The sequence below is a fragment of the Notolepis coatsorum genome (genome assembly GCF_963971535.1).
Source record: "Notolepis coatsorum genome assembly, chromosome: 12".
Taxonomy (NCBI): Eukaryota; Metazoa; Chordata; class Actinopteri; order Aulopiformes; family Paralepididae; genus Notolepis; species Notolepis coatsorum.
In genome coordinates, this window is record NC_140176.1 from 99,981,052 (window position 1) to 99,994,967 (window position 13,916).

A 13,916-nucleotide genomic window follows, 5' to 3' on the forward strand; every position below is an offset into this window, starting at 1 on the left:
CGAAGGAAAAGCTAAAGTCCATTTGCAAGCGTTGTTACAGAGCAGTGCCAACGATACAGCTATTAGCTAACGTTAGCTAGTCGTTCCTCTGTTAGCTTATGCTAGCTCGCTGGCCACCTTTATAATTACGCCATGGAAACGGAGTAACGTTAAGTCGAGTTCATTTATACTACACTAGTACACGTATGAACTCGACATAACGTTACCCCGTTTCCATGAAGTGTTTAATTAGCAGCAATCTTGTTGAAAATGTAACGTTAATAAAAACTCAGAGTATAGCTCCGGAGAAATATCTCTCTCTCTCTCTCTCTCTCTCTCTCTCTCTCTCTCTCTCTCTCTCTCTCTCTCTCTCTCTCTCTCTCTCTCTCTCTCTCTCTCTCTCTCGCCGTCATAAATCAAATCAAATCAAATCAAATTTATTTATAGGGCCCGACAACACACGTTAATGTCCCCATGGGCCGTACAGGTCTTCTTTAAACAAGTCAAGAAGACAACATAACAATAAGTCAAGAACAGAACAAGAACACCATAGGGTCCAAACATTTTTTAGATGAATGCAAATAAATGAAAGAATGCAAGCACTCCCAGACATACCCCACGCGAAGGTAAGGAAAAACTCACTAAAACCTAACAATAGGGAAAAAAAGCTCCACAGGCAATGTGGAGGAGAGAAACCTTAGAAGGGCCGTTCAAGGGGGGATCTCCCTTCTTAGATGTCGGTGATAGTAGTGTTGCAGACGGACAGTTGGTAAGCATGCACTCATGTGTGTGGTGAAACACAGATGAGTGCATGCAATAGCAACTGTACATTTTGAAAAATTAAAGATAGAGCTAATAGCGATAGCAACTGAACATTTTGAAAGATTAACCTATCACAATCTCATTTTCTGTCATGAAAATTGTTGTAGTTGTTTTAACCAAATAAAAAGCAGCAGCACTATTGCATAACTGAGTCATGTTTGCTATGTATTTCTTTCTTTAGGGGAGTTTGTTTCACAGTTATGATGTTTTATAGATGGCTAGGTTAAACAGGTTTTTGTTTTTAAGAGGGGTTTGATTTAGATTAGATAATTTAGTTATTTTTAAATGTCTGATCTAAAGATAAACAAAGGGTTTTAAAAGTGTTATATTTATCTTCTCTTATAGTACCAGAGAGAAGCTAAGGAGAATCAACCAGCAACAAAAGCAAAATTTGTTAAAAAATATTTAAAAAATAAAAGAATATACATATATTAAAGCTGAGAATCTACATTTATTGTTTTATATACATTGTATATTATTTATATATACACGTTATATCCCTTTAAGCCTGCTTGTAAATCCTAGTAATATTCGCTTTCCTTATGGAAAATGCCCCCTGACGGTGGCGCCAGGCAGTCTCGCACTCAGACAGGTTCAAGGACGAGTCTGGGCTAGTCAGGACATGCCCTTGGCAGCGCATTGATTCCGGGCAAGTGGTTGGTTTTGGGACTAGATAACCACTTAAGTATATATGTCGGCGCAGGTGCGAACAGCAGCAGTTCGTTCATCAAGTTCATCCCGAGTCAGCGGGTAGTGAAGTGAGCAACCGTGTGTTGAGAACATGTGCGAATAGAATAGTAAAGTGTCAGAGTTTAATGCAGTAACGTCAAGTTCGACCTAGTCTAATGTGAAGTAAATAGTCGTTCATTTATTGTATATCGTGCAACCCAGTTTGTTCGTGTGTAGCATTACCCAGCGGTTCGTTCGTGTTTAGCTAGTGAACCTTAGCCAGGGTGTGTGGCCTAAATACGTCGCCAGCACCCGAGGAGGCCTAGTCGGAGAACCGTTGGACATGTGCACAGGAGAACCAGCAGCGGCGATTGCAGAACCATTACTGGTTGGATTATATTGATTTGGAACGTGTTACCCGGAGAAGAGCCTTGTTGATTTCCACTATCGTTTGGGACTTAACCTCGTGAAGATTACACTCGGGCTGGCCTCATGGACAGAGGCTGGCTAGCTACCATTGTTTGCTATCGAGCATTTGGATTACAGTTATTGCTTTTGCTGCTGATCGTTGGATTTACAAGGACTGACTCCTGTACGTGGGGTCCCTTTATTCTTCATTGAATCAGACTGAGTATCCGAACATTCCTCTATCCTCCAGGCCTTACAACCCTGGGAGGAACCCAGTGTCTCCAGGCGGTACCAGCGTTGCCTTCTATAATTGCTATTATACGCCAGGTGGCGTCAACCTAGTACCCATCGTAGGAATCCTGCTATTCCCAGTGACTTATGCTACTGACTGACTTTATGCATATTCTTCGCCATACAAGCGCAACCTTAATTCTCATTCTGTAACCTAATGTTGCATAATAATAAAATACCCTCAAATACTATTTCTTTGTCAATGCCGTGTTATTATGAGTGTTCACCATCTATATTCGATGTACTGTCTGGCCAGTAATTAAAGTACATACCTAGCAGTGGTTTAATCTATCACAATCTTTAATACAGTCAGGGTATTGTAACCCCTCAGTTACATATATATATATTTTTTTTTTTTATTATTATTTTTTTTTTTGTATCGAAAATGGTATCGAATACCGATACTTTTCAAGGTATCGTATCGAAGTCGAAATTCCAGTATCGTGACAACACTAACGCACAGTGGCGTTTTTATATGTAAAACATTGGTCGGGCAGCCACTAACCAAGGCTACATACCAGGCAAACTACAGTAATAAAAATTACAGTAATCCTGCTACTGATGCGTTTTTTTAACACGTCAACAAACAGGTATCCATCGAGAGAGAGAAAGTATAGTTGAGGACCATTTATTATATTCCCAGCAGACTCTACGTCTAGTTTTCTTCTTCTTCTTGTATATTTCCGGCGGACTACGCGTCTAGGCGTATTGCCGCCCTCCACAGGAGAGAGGGAGCACTATAGATTTCCAGCCCTCCCTATACGTCTAGTCCAGGGGTCAGCAACCTTTACTATCAAAAGAGCCACTTTTCCCCCCTCGGCTCCCACAAAATAAAATGCTCAGGGAGCCGCACAACCTATTTACCCTTAAAATGAAGAGAACACAGTGTATAACGTTTTATATATCCCCAAGCATACCCCACATTTAGCATAAAACGCCTGACAATTGCATACCCAAAGTAATTTGCGATTTATTATACTTTATACTTATTGCATTAATGGACTTTTTATTGCTGTTTTTACCTGTTATAACAAAGGAAAACCTCAAACTCTTATGAAGAGGAGAAAAAATACTGGCTGTGTAGACCTATTTTTAAATAAAACACAGAAGAGGAGACAAAACACTGGTGTCTGTAGACCGACTTTGAAATAAAACCCTGAACTATATAAGTATATTTGAGTCCTTCCCTTATTTGTGGAACATTTATAAAATAAAAAGTAGTCCACTTTAAAAAAAATACTACCATGTGTAGACCTACTTTGAAATCAAACCCTGAACTATGCAGCCCTATTTGAGTCCTGACATCTATAAAATAAAAAGTAAATTTTTCGTACAATTTCGCACCACATATCAGGCATACAGTTAGTCGTGAAAGCAAATTAATCTGTCCACGCTGAATTAAACCCTCTATTTTCCTCAGACTTTCCTTTTTTTGGATTTATCCATGGTTAGCTTACTGGGGGGTCGGAAACTCAAGATTAGCCACTTGCAGATGGCAGGGAGAGGCACGGGGTGTGACGTACTGTATATTTTAGTTGATGAAATATTTTTGTTGACTAAATATTTTTGTTGATGAAATATTTTTTTCATTTCAGTGTATGACATCGATCTAATAAAAAAAAAAGGATAAAAAAAAAATCTAAAGTTACAAAAAAATATTATTATTATAATTTTTTGAGGCCCCTCGTCACTAGAGGCCCACGGGCCGCGGCCCAGACGGCCGGGTCATTAATCCGGCCGTGGTTGCCATGCCCACTGTTCTCAACCGGTCAGACTGGTATGGAGCTTTGTGTGTGTGTGTGCGTGCGTGTGTGTGTGTCAAGTATGCCAAGTATGTGAGCTACAGTACGCTGATGACTGTGCCATCTTAGCTCAGTGGTTCCCAAAGTCGGGGTCGCGACCCAAAGGTGGGCCGCGAGCAGCCACGGGTGGGCCGCGAGATGATTAAAAAAAAAAAAAAAAAAAAAAAACGTATTTTTTATTTTTTTATTTTTTTATTTTTTTATTTTTTTATTTTTTTATTTTAATTTTTTTTTGTCAGGCCACTGAACTTAGAAGCAGGCCAGGACAGTGTTTCTAGTTGTATTCTAAAATTCTATTCTATTGTATTCTAAAATGTGACTATATGGTTTTATATTAACTTAATAAATAAACAAAAACGAAAAATCTACTTATTTCAACGAACATTTCAATCTAAATAACAGATTATGCACATAAAACGCTGAAAACAACCGAAGCAACAATAGTATTTTAATGAGGCTATTATTATTATCATTATTATTTTGCAACAAGTTAGCCCTCTCATAAATAGCACATATAAATGAATAACTAACTTGAACTAACTTAATAGGATTGAAGTGATATTTGGCTTAAAAAATCGGTCGCCTGGCAAAAGAATTAAATAAAAAAAAGCCTGACGATGTGCATTGGGCCGCGGCTCTCTGACACCTTATTTTCTGGGCCCCGGCCTGAAAAGTTTGGGAACCCCTGTCTTAGCTCACAGTCCAGAGTCTATGCAGCATGCTCTCGACACCATATCCAGCCTGTACCAATCCTTCGGTCTCCAGGTCAACATCAGTGGAGGCTGCTGACCAAATTTTTAGGTGAAGCACAAATTATTATATTATATTATATATTAAATAATATTTTTAAAACATCCCCCACTGTGTGTCAGTGGTCAGTGGACACAGATGAAAACATATTAACATTAGGTGACAGCGGACCTGACCAGATGAAAACATATTAGGTGACAGCGCACCTGACCAGATGAAATCATATTAGGTGACAGCGCACCTGACTAGATAAAATCATATTAGGTGACAGCGCACCTGACCAGATCAAAACATATTAGGTGACAGCGCACCTGATCAGATCAAAACATTTTAGGTGACAGCGCACCTGACCAGATCAGACCACGTGAGCGGATCGGCGCGGCCGAGAAATCCGCTCTTCGCTCTTTAAAGCTTGGTCCGCTCCGCTAATCACTCATGTTGACCCCGCCCCCAAGTCGCTCTCCGCTCGCTCCCCGCTCACCTTGAATCGAGCGCTCCCCGCGCCAGATCGCTCGGCAGTTTTTTTTCTTCTTTTTTTGGAGCATGGTGTAAATGAGCTCAAACTACAACAGTCTACACCCCCTGGGCCCCTTAACAATTGTTTGTATTGAGCCGCATTGTAATTGTAGCCATTCTGCAATGTTAAATAACGTTGTTTATCCATTCACTATCTCTATTAAGCGATGATAGGCTAGCCGAGCCACAATGCTATGGTCGCTGCCATTAACGTTAGCATGTAAGCTAACGTCAACAACAATGGCGTCGATACTTTTTCTAGCTGGAGTGAGTGTGGGCGTCTCTACAGTGACAAAGCCTGAACGAACAGCCTATCACAGGTTCACCCTTCTCATTGGTTGAAAATGGCCTTCATGTTTGTACATCGCCATCTGTTGCTTTGGCATTGTACTGCATGTATATATTACATCAGTGTTAAACCACTGTGAGCGGCCTGGAGTGGATTGGAGCGGAGGAGAACTCTCGCTCCGGACGTCGCGCCGACTCATTTTAAAACCCACTCCTCGCTCACGTCAAAACCGGCCGCTCCGCGCCCCGCGCCGCTCACGCTCCGATCCGCTCACATGCACTGGACCAGATCAAAACATATTAGGTGAAGGTGACAAGGAAGCCACAGACTCATACCCCCCCGACACTCAACTAACCGCCTCGGACAGTCCTTCATACCAGTGGCCATCAGGCTCCACAACAGTGGGCAGCGACTGCTGCCAGACATCGACCTAGAACTAATAGGAACCCAAGTAGGACAATAACACTACCTTATGCATACTGCACCTTATGTGGATACTGTGATACTGTGAATAATGAATAATGTATATTTCAGTTAGTTAGATAGTAAATTATATTGACCTATTTGTTTACACTACTTGTGTTGTTTTCACTACCTGTACCCCCCCCCCCCTCTTCCCCCATGCTGCTATGATGCCTGAATTTCCCCAAGGGGATCTTATCTTATCTTAAAAGGAAAGATGAAATTACCTACCTGGGTTCCATCCTATAGAGGCAAATCTTTCCTGTGACAAAATGGGATCCAATGTAATAAAACTAAGTCAACCAACGAACTAGATTCCTGTACCGGATCTCCTCTCTGGTAAACAAGAATACCTTGAAGACTCTAACAGGAGCACTCATTCAAGGGTACTACGACTGTAACTGAGGGGTACAATTCAAGTCAAGTCAAGTCAAGTCAAGAGTTTTAATTGTCACGGCATACAGGTATACAATGAAATGCGGCTGGTCTTGCCCGCGACGATGTGCAATACAGTGGTACAACATATAATAGAATCCAATAAAAATACAGTGGTACAACATATTAATAGAATCCAATAACAACAACAGTGCAATAAACAGGTACATGGTGTGCCATCTCGGTATCTGTACATAGTATTTACAGAGCATATAGGACATGCTAGGTAGCTTTAGTAGTGCAATACACTGTTCCTGATGTTATACTAATTTAAAGTGGCCTTTCCTCTGGCCATAAGTGTGCGTGTGTGCGGCATGAGTGTTAAAGTGGCTGCTAGTGTGTGAGCGTGCTCAGCGTGCGTGTCGTGTATGTGCTTGTGTGTGCTTGTGTGTGGATAGTTCAGTTTCTGTGTCTCTCAATGTTCATTGTTCAAGGCTCTGATGGCCTGGGGGAAGAAGCTTAGCCTAAGCCTCTCCGTCCTAGTAGCTGGGGTTCGCAGGCGTCTGCCTGACCTCAGCAGCTGGAACAGGCTGTTATTGGGGTGGTGGGGGTCTTTCATTATCCTGCAGGCTCTGGATTTGCACCTCTTGTTGTATAGAGCCTGCAGGGGAGGTAGCGCAATACCCGTGGTACGCTCGGCTGAGCGCACCACTCTCTGTAGGGCCTTCTTGTCCTGTGCCGTGCTGTTCCCATACCAGGCAGTGATGTTTCCGGTCAAGATGCTCTCTACAGCTCCTGAGTAGAAGGACTGGAGTATCTTCCCCGATACTCTGAACTTCCTTAACTGTCTCAGGTGGTAGAGGCGCTGCTTCGCTTTCTTTACTACTGTGTCTATGTGTGTTGACCATGTCAGATCCTCTGAGATGTGGACCCCCAGGTACTTGAAGCTGCTCACCCTGTCCACGGTAGCCCCGTTAATCATCAGTGGTGTGTGTGTCTCCTGCTGTCCTCTCCTATAATCCACGATCAGCTCCTTGGTTTTACCAATGTTCAGGAGCAGGCTGTTGTCCTGGCACCAACGTTCCAGTACCTCAACCTCCTCTCGGTAGGCCTTCTCGTCGTTGTCCGAGATCAGCCCCACCACCATTGTGTCGTCGGCGAACTTCACTATGGAGTTGGAGCTGAACTTGGCCACACAATCGTGTGTGTAGAGTGAGTACAGCAGGGGGCTTAGAACACAGCCCTGGGGGGACCCGATGCTCAGGGTGATGGTGTTGGAGGTCTGACCCCCCACCCTGACCGCCTGGGGTCTTTCACTCAGAAAGTCCAGTACCCAGGCGCTCAGGGCGGAGCTCAGACCTAGCTCGATCAGCTTGTCCACCAGTCTGGTGGGGACTATGGTGTTGAAAGCTGAGCTGTAGTCAATGAACAACAGTCTCACATAGCCCCCCTTCTGACGGTCAAGGTGGGAGAGAGTGCTGTGCAGTACCTGGGAGACCGCGTCGTCAGTGGACCTGTTTGTCCTGTATGCAAATTGCATAGGGTCCATATCACTGGGGAGAGAGGCACAAATGTGGTCCTTGACCAGCCTCTCGAAACATTTCATGACCACAGAGGTGAGTGCCACCGGTCTGTAGTCATTTGGACATGCTGGGGAGGGTTTCTTCGGTACAGGGATGATGGTAGACATCTTGAAGCAGGCAGGGACTACTGACTCTGCCAGGGATTGATTAAATATGGCCGTGAACACCGGGGCAAGCTGGTTTGCACAGGACTTAAGTATGCGTCCTGTTATACCATCTGGGCCCGCAGCCTTCCTGGTGTTCACCTGCATAAATGCTCTTCTCACACTGTGTTCCGACAACGAGAGAGCGCCCCCGCCCCCCCGCGGTTGCCCCCCCCCTCCACAACAGCCGGTGCGCCAGTGACGTCACTAGCCAGAGGGCTAGCGGCGACACTGTCTACACCGAACCGAGCGTAGAAGGAGTTGAGTTTGTCCGCGAGAGAGGCGTCGTCGCTCCCCATTGAGGGGGCGCTGACTTTGTAGTCAGTTATTGTCTTCAGTCCCCTCCACAAGCCTCCTGACTCCCTGACTGTATTGAATAAGTATGGTATCATTAAACCACTACTGTCTTATGTACATTACTACTGGCCATACAGTACACAGGTATATGAGATGAACGCCTCCACAATGACACGGTTCCACAACAAATCTTGGTTAGAATAATATTTATTAGCAGCACGAAGATTATCTTACATTACTTGAGAATTAGAGTCGCGCTTGTAAGGCGAAGAATGTGCATGAATAGATCAAGAGCGTAAGTCAATTAGAATATTACGCAGGAGATAATGAATACCACCTGTATCATAGGAATTATATCTATGGTACACTAGTAGGGCAGCGGGAGATACTAGTAGGGTCCCTCCGGTTGTAGGCCAGCAGGGGAGAGGATTTGTCGGTAACGAAAGTCTGGGTCAACGAAGAATAAGGAGACTCCAGGTACAGGAGACAATAATTTCATAATCTCTTGATCCGCAGACGAACAACAGCTATTCTCCGGTATGCAGTGCAGCATGAAGGAAAGCTAGCCAGCCTCAGGCGTCCTAGAGGCGGGCTCGATGATGCTCCTCACAGGGTAAATCCCACACAGTTGTGGGTGTAGGCGATTCTCCGCTCCATCAGATACAGGACCAAAGCAAATATAATCCAGCCGAAAAGGGCTCTGTAGTCGTCGGGTAGGTTATCCAGTGTACATATCCACACGGTCCTCGTCTAGGGCTCCTCGGATGACGGCACCAGGTTAAGCCGCCCAGCCTGGATAAGCACACTAGCTAGGTACGAGGAAGCGTTGGTAATGCTGGTCACTGTAGAACGGTAGCCGCACGATACACTATACTTAAATAGACTATTACTGAATAATAGAATAGGTCGAACTCGACGGTACAGCGTTAAACTCTGATACTTCAGCTATTAATTCGCACGCGGTCTCAAGGCTCTATTTCGGGGCAAAACGGGCCCACTTCACAGCACGTTGTATCGTGGTGTGAGGCTTCAACTTATTGGGTAACATACTTCTGTATTCACCTGCGCCGTATTTATACGTTAGGTGAACAATCTAGTACCAGCCTTATTTCTGTCTCGTATTCTTGCGCAGAGCCGATCATGTCCAGGCATGTCTTTGGCGGTGACTTTGAACTAGACCTTGGGGGTATGGCCGTGGCGCCTAGGGGATCGCTGTCCAATAGGAGAACGAAATATTATGGTCTGTACTAGGTAAAAGGGATATTCCGTGTATATGTACAAAGAATACACAAGGGATATCAGACGATATACAAATACTATGCAATATATATCAAGTAATAAATATATATATTCGGTTTAATCTGATCCTTCGTAACAGCCGCCTCCTAATTAGTCCGCACCTAATTAGATAAGCAGAGACAGATTAACCGCACTGTCCACTACTCAATGTCCGTTGTGAGGGTAGGGCAGTTCACAAAGTCAGGGGGTCATGGTCGTCATCAAGAGAGTCGGGGAGCCTTGGCAACTCTATCAGCCTCGCCACGGGTCGGGTGTATGTCCGCCCTTGGACGAGCACTTCTGCCGCTCTGACCTTTCCGTCGGCACCAGTGATCACTTTGCTTACGCGGCCGGCCGGCCACATAGCTCGGGGTAGTGACTGGTCGATAATCATGACGACTGTACCTTCCGTCAAATTGTCTCTTTCTTTCACCCATTTCTGGCGGGTCTGTAGAGACGGTAGATAGTGGAGGAGGAAACTGTTCCAAAACTTGTCAGCCAATACTTGACTGTACCTCCACATCCTTCGGCCATTCGCTTCTTCAGGCCTGTACACTGTCTGTGGTAGCGCGGGGTCCAGCCGCGCCATCAAGAGAGTGTTGGGGGTGACTGGGTCGACATCTGCTACATCACTTGAGACGTAACCGAGGGGCTTTGAGTTCAATACTCCCTCGATCTCTGTGAGGACTGTCGTTAGGACTTCCTCCGCCACGGTCTGGGCCCCAAGCACGGCGTACAGGGCTGTCTTTATTGAACGTACTTCTCGTTCCCAAGTTCCACCGAAGTGAGGTGCATTCGGGGGGTTAAACTGGAAATCAATCTGAGATGGAGCGAGGTGGGTCTTAAGTTCTGGGCCCATAGCTTGGAAGCTCTCTCTCAGCTCTCTTTCTCCGCCTTTGAAGTTTGTCCCGTGATCAGACAATAATATAGACGTTTACCTTTCCGCGATGTGAATCTCCGGAAGGCCATAAGGAATGAGTCCGTACTCATGGTTGGAAGGAGTTCTATGTGTATCGCTCGGGTGGTCATGCATTTGAATACAATACCCCACCGCTTCTCCATCCCTCTTCCTTTCTTTACATACAGCGGGCCAAAACAGTCCATACCGGTGGAGTGAAAGGGCTTGTCGCCGAGTCGGAGGCGACAGGGGGGTAGGTCAGCCATCCGGGGTATACTGTGCTCGCCATTTACGACAGTCTAGACAAGTCCGCTGGAAGCGTCGTACTGCTTCTCTTCCTTGCAGTATCCAATAGCGACGTCTGATCTCCGCGAAGACTCTCTCTGCCCCGGCGTGGTGCACGTCCTCGTCGTATTTCTTTATGATGAGCTCTGTGACCTTGTGTCGGCTGTTTAAGACTATCGGGTACTTGACGTCATCTGTTAAGTCTGGGGCTCTCCTCAGACGACCACCCACTCTGATGAGATTATGGGCGTCGCTCTCAGGGGCTAAGTGGAGCAGTCTGCTGTCTGACGGGACTGGCTTTGATCCCTGCAGACAGTCTAGCTTGTCGGGGAACGAGTCTCTTTGGGCTCGCTGTAGCAGAAGGAGTTCTGCTTCTTCGTAGTTAGCTGCAGTAATGTCAGTAGTGGACGGAACCTCTGGGTGGTGCCACAGGAATGTCTTTAACTGCGCACTCTCAAGGGTGAGGCAGTCGTCTATGTTGGGATCTGTGGGGACGAGTGTGTGTGTCAACCCACAGAACATAGATTTCTTCTTCTCTGCCTCCTCTTCACTCGCCTCCCGTGGGGTGGGTGTAGGCCACTCTTCTTCCGGGAGCTTGAGGAACTCGGGACCGTCACTATAGAGATTGTGACGGGTGAGGTCATCCAGGGACATTCCCCGTGTGATGACGTCAGCTGGGTTCTGTTTTGTGTCCACATACCTCCAGCATGCTGCTTCTGTTAACTCTTGGATCTCTGTGATTCTGACTCCCACGAAGACCTTGTATCTACACGAATCGGACTGGATCCATGTGAGTACGGTCATGGAGTCTGACCACAGGATTGTTCTTTGCACCGGGATGGTGAGTTCACGTTGGATTAACGTGGCGAGTTGCGCTCCTGCTAGGGCTGCGCAGAGCTCTAGATGCGGGGTAGATTGTTGCCTGCGGGGGGCTATTCTTGAGCGAGCCAGGATGAAGGCAGTATGTATTTCTCCTCCCTCCTCTCGGGCCCGCAAGTAGGCCACCGAACCGTAGGCTACTTCGGAGGCGTCGCTGAAGACGTGCAGGTCCATCTGACACATCTCCGGCCTCACTGTGGGTGGGAAGTAGCTGCGGCGTATGTTGACACCTGGGAGCGAGCTGAGTTCTGTCTCCCACTCTCTCCATGTGGAGGCAAGGTGTTCGGGTATGGGGTCGTCCCAGCCCTGGTCCTTGTCCCATAGCGCTCGCACAATCATCTTTGCCCTGGTGGTGTAAGGTAGAATACATCCCAACGGGTCATATTGTCTGGCGAGTGTTCTGTATACACTCCGTCTTGTGGTCGGTAGTGAAGTCGACCTTCCCTGCTCCTTGGTCAGGGGTGTGTGTTTATAATGGAGCGAGTCTGTTTTGAAGCGCCAGACTAGTCCTAATGTCATTTCTTGGGCTTCTCCTGGGATGGTCGCCATCCAGGTCTCGCTGCTCGCTGCCTTGTCCTCTGGGGAGAGGCTGCGCAGTACTTGAGGGTCGCTGCTGGCCCACTGCCGGAGATCAAAGCCGCCTTTGATCAGGGAGGCGCGGAGCTTGAGTAGGAGGGCCTCGGCTTCTTCTGGCGTCGAGACGCTTTGCAGACAGTTGTCCACGTAGAAACTATTTTCTACACTTTGTCGGACCTCTTCATCAGCTGCTGGGTCTTCTGCGACGTGTTTTTGCAGTGCGAACGTAGCACAGCATGGGCTGCATGTGGTTCCGAAAGGGAGGACTTCCCATTGATAGATGGATGGTTGCTCATCCCCGATCCTCTCTCTCCATAAGAACCGCAGCAGGGGCTTGTCCTCTTCCACTAGTCGCACCTGCAGGAACATCCCTTTGATGTCGCCGCTGATGGCCACCTTGTCCTGGCGGAAACGTAGCAACACGCCTAGTAGAGAGGGGCCGAGTGTTGGGCTGGGCAAGAGCTCTTTATTCAGATTTTGTGATCCGATCTGGTAGCTGCAGTTAAACACAATCCGATCTTTGCCGTTGTGGTGGACTTTGTGGTGCGGCACGTACCATGATTCGGTCGTCTGATCGGCCTCTTTAATGTCCATTTTCTTTATGTGTCCCGCTGTGATTAGCTTGTCAATCTCAGCGCGGTACACAGTAGCTTGAGCGGGGTCTCTGGCTAGGCGCCGCTCTGTGTTCGATAGATACCGCTCCGTCCCTTCTTTTGGGGTGTGGAAGGTAGGCATACCCTCTCGCCTCAGGAGTGGAGTTGCGTATCTCATCACTCCGTTGACTTTGACTCTCTTTGTCCCCTGCTCGAGGAGGGCTATAGCATAAATGTCTTCCTTGGAACGAATGTGTTTCTTTTCGTTCTTAAAGGGCATTGTCTCTAGTGTCCATAGCCTCTCGACGTGCTGTAGGAGGGTGGTGTCTTCTTCTGTCACTCTGGAGTGGAGGCAGCGAGTGGCTGCTGTTCGGTTGGGAGACCTAGAGAGGGGGCCTTGAAGTGTCCATCCTAGGCGGGTCTCGACTGCTGCTGGACAGCCTCTGGGCCCAGTGTGGACCCGGTCCATCGGGACGATGAGGTGTGCATGGTCGGATCCTATCAGCAGGGTCGGGGTGGCACCGTCTATGAGCGGTATAGGTAGTTGACGCAGGTGCACATATTTATCCATCAGCTTGGCGATGGGGTAGGTGTACTGCGACAGGCCTATGTCTTGGCTGGTGAAAGCGTTAGTGATCCTATACCGTCTCTCTGGCTGCCCGCTTGCTGCGATAGTGAAGGAGACGTTCTCGCCCTTGATCGTCTTCAGGTCTCTTCTTATTGTCCGAATCGTCATCGTTTCTTTGCTCCCCCGCAGCCCCAGCTGGGCCGCAGCGGACGCGAGGAGAAGGGTCTTCTCTGACCCGTCGTCAAGGACGGCGTAGGTGTCCATGACATTGTTCTCGTAACTCAATGTTACGCGGACCACCTTCAAGAGCACCCGGGCGCCCCCGCTGCTGGCGGGGTCAATGTACATAACACTTGCCTTTGTGCTGCTTGAGGGTGCAGGCTTTCTTCTGTTACTGTCATGTAAAACGTCCAAGTGGGCTCCGTCACACCGACTACACCTCTTCTTTAAGCG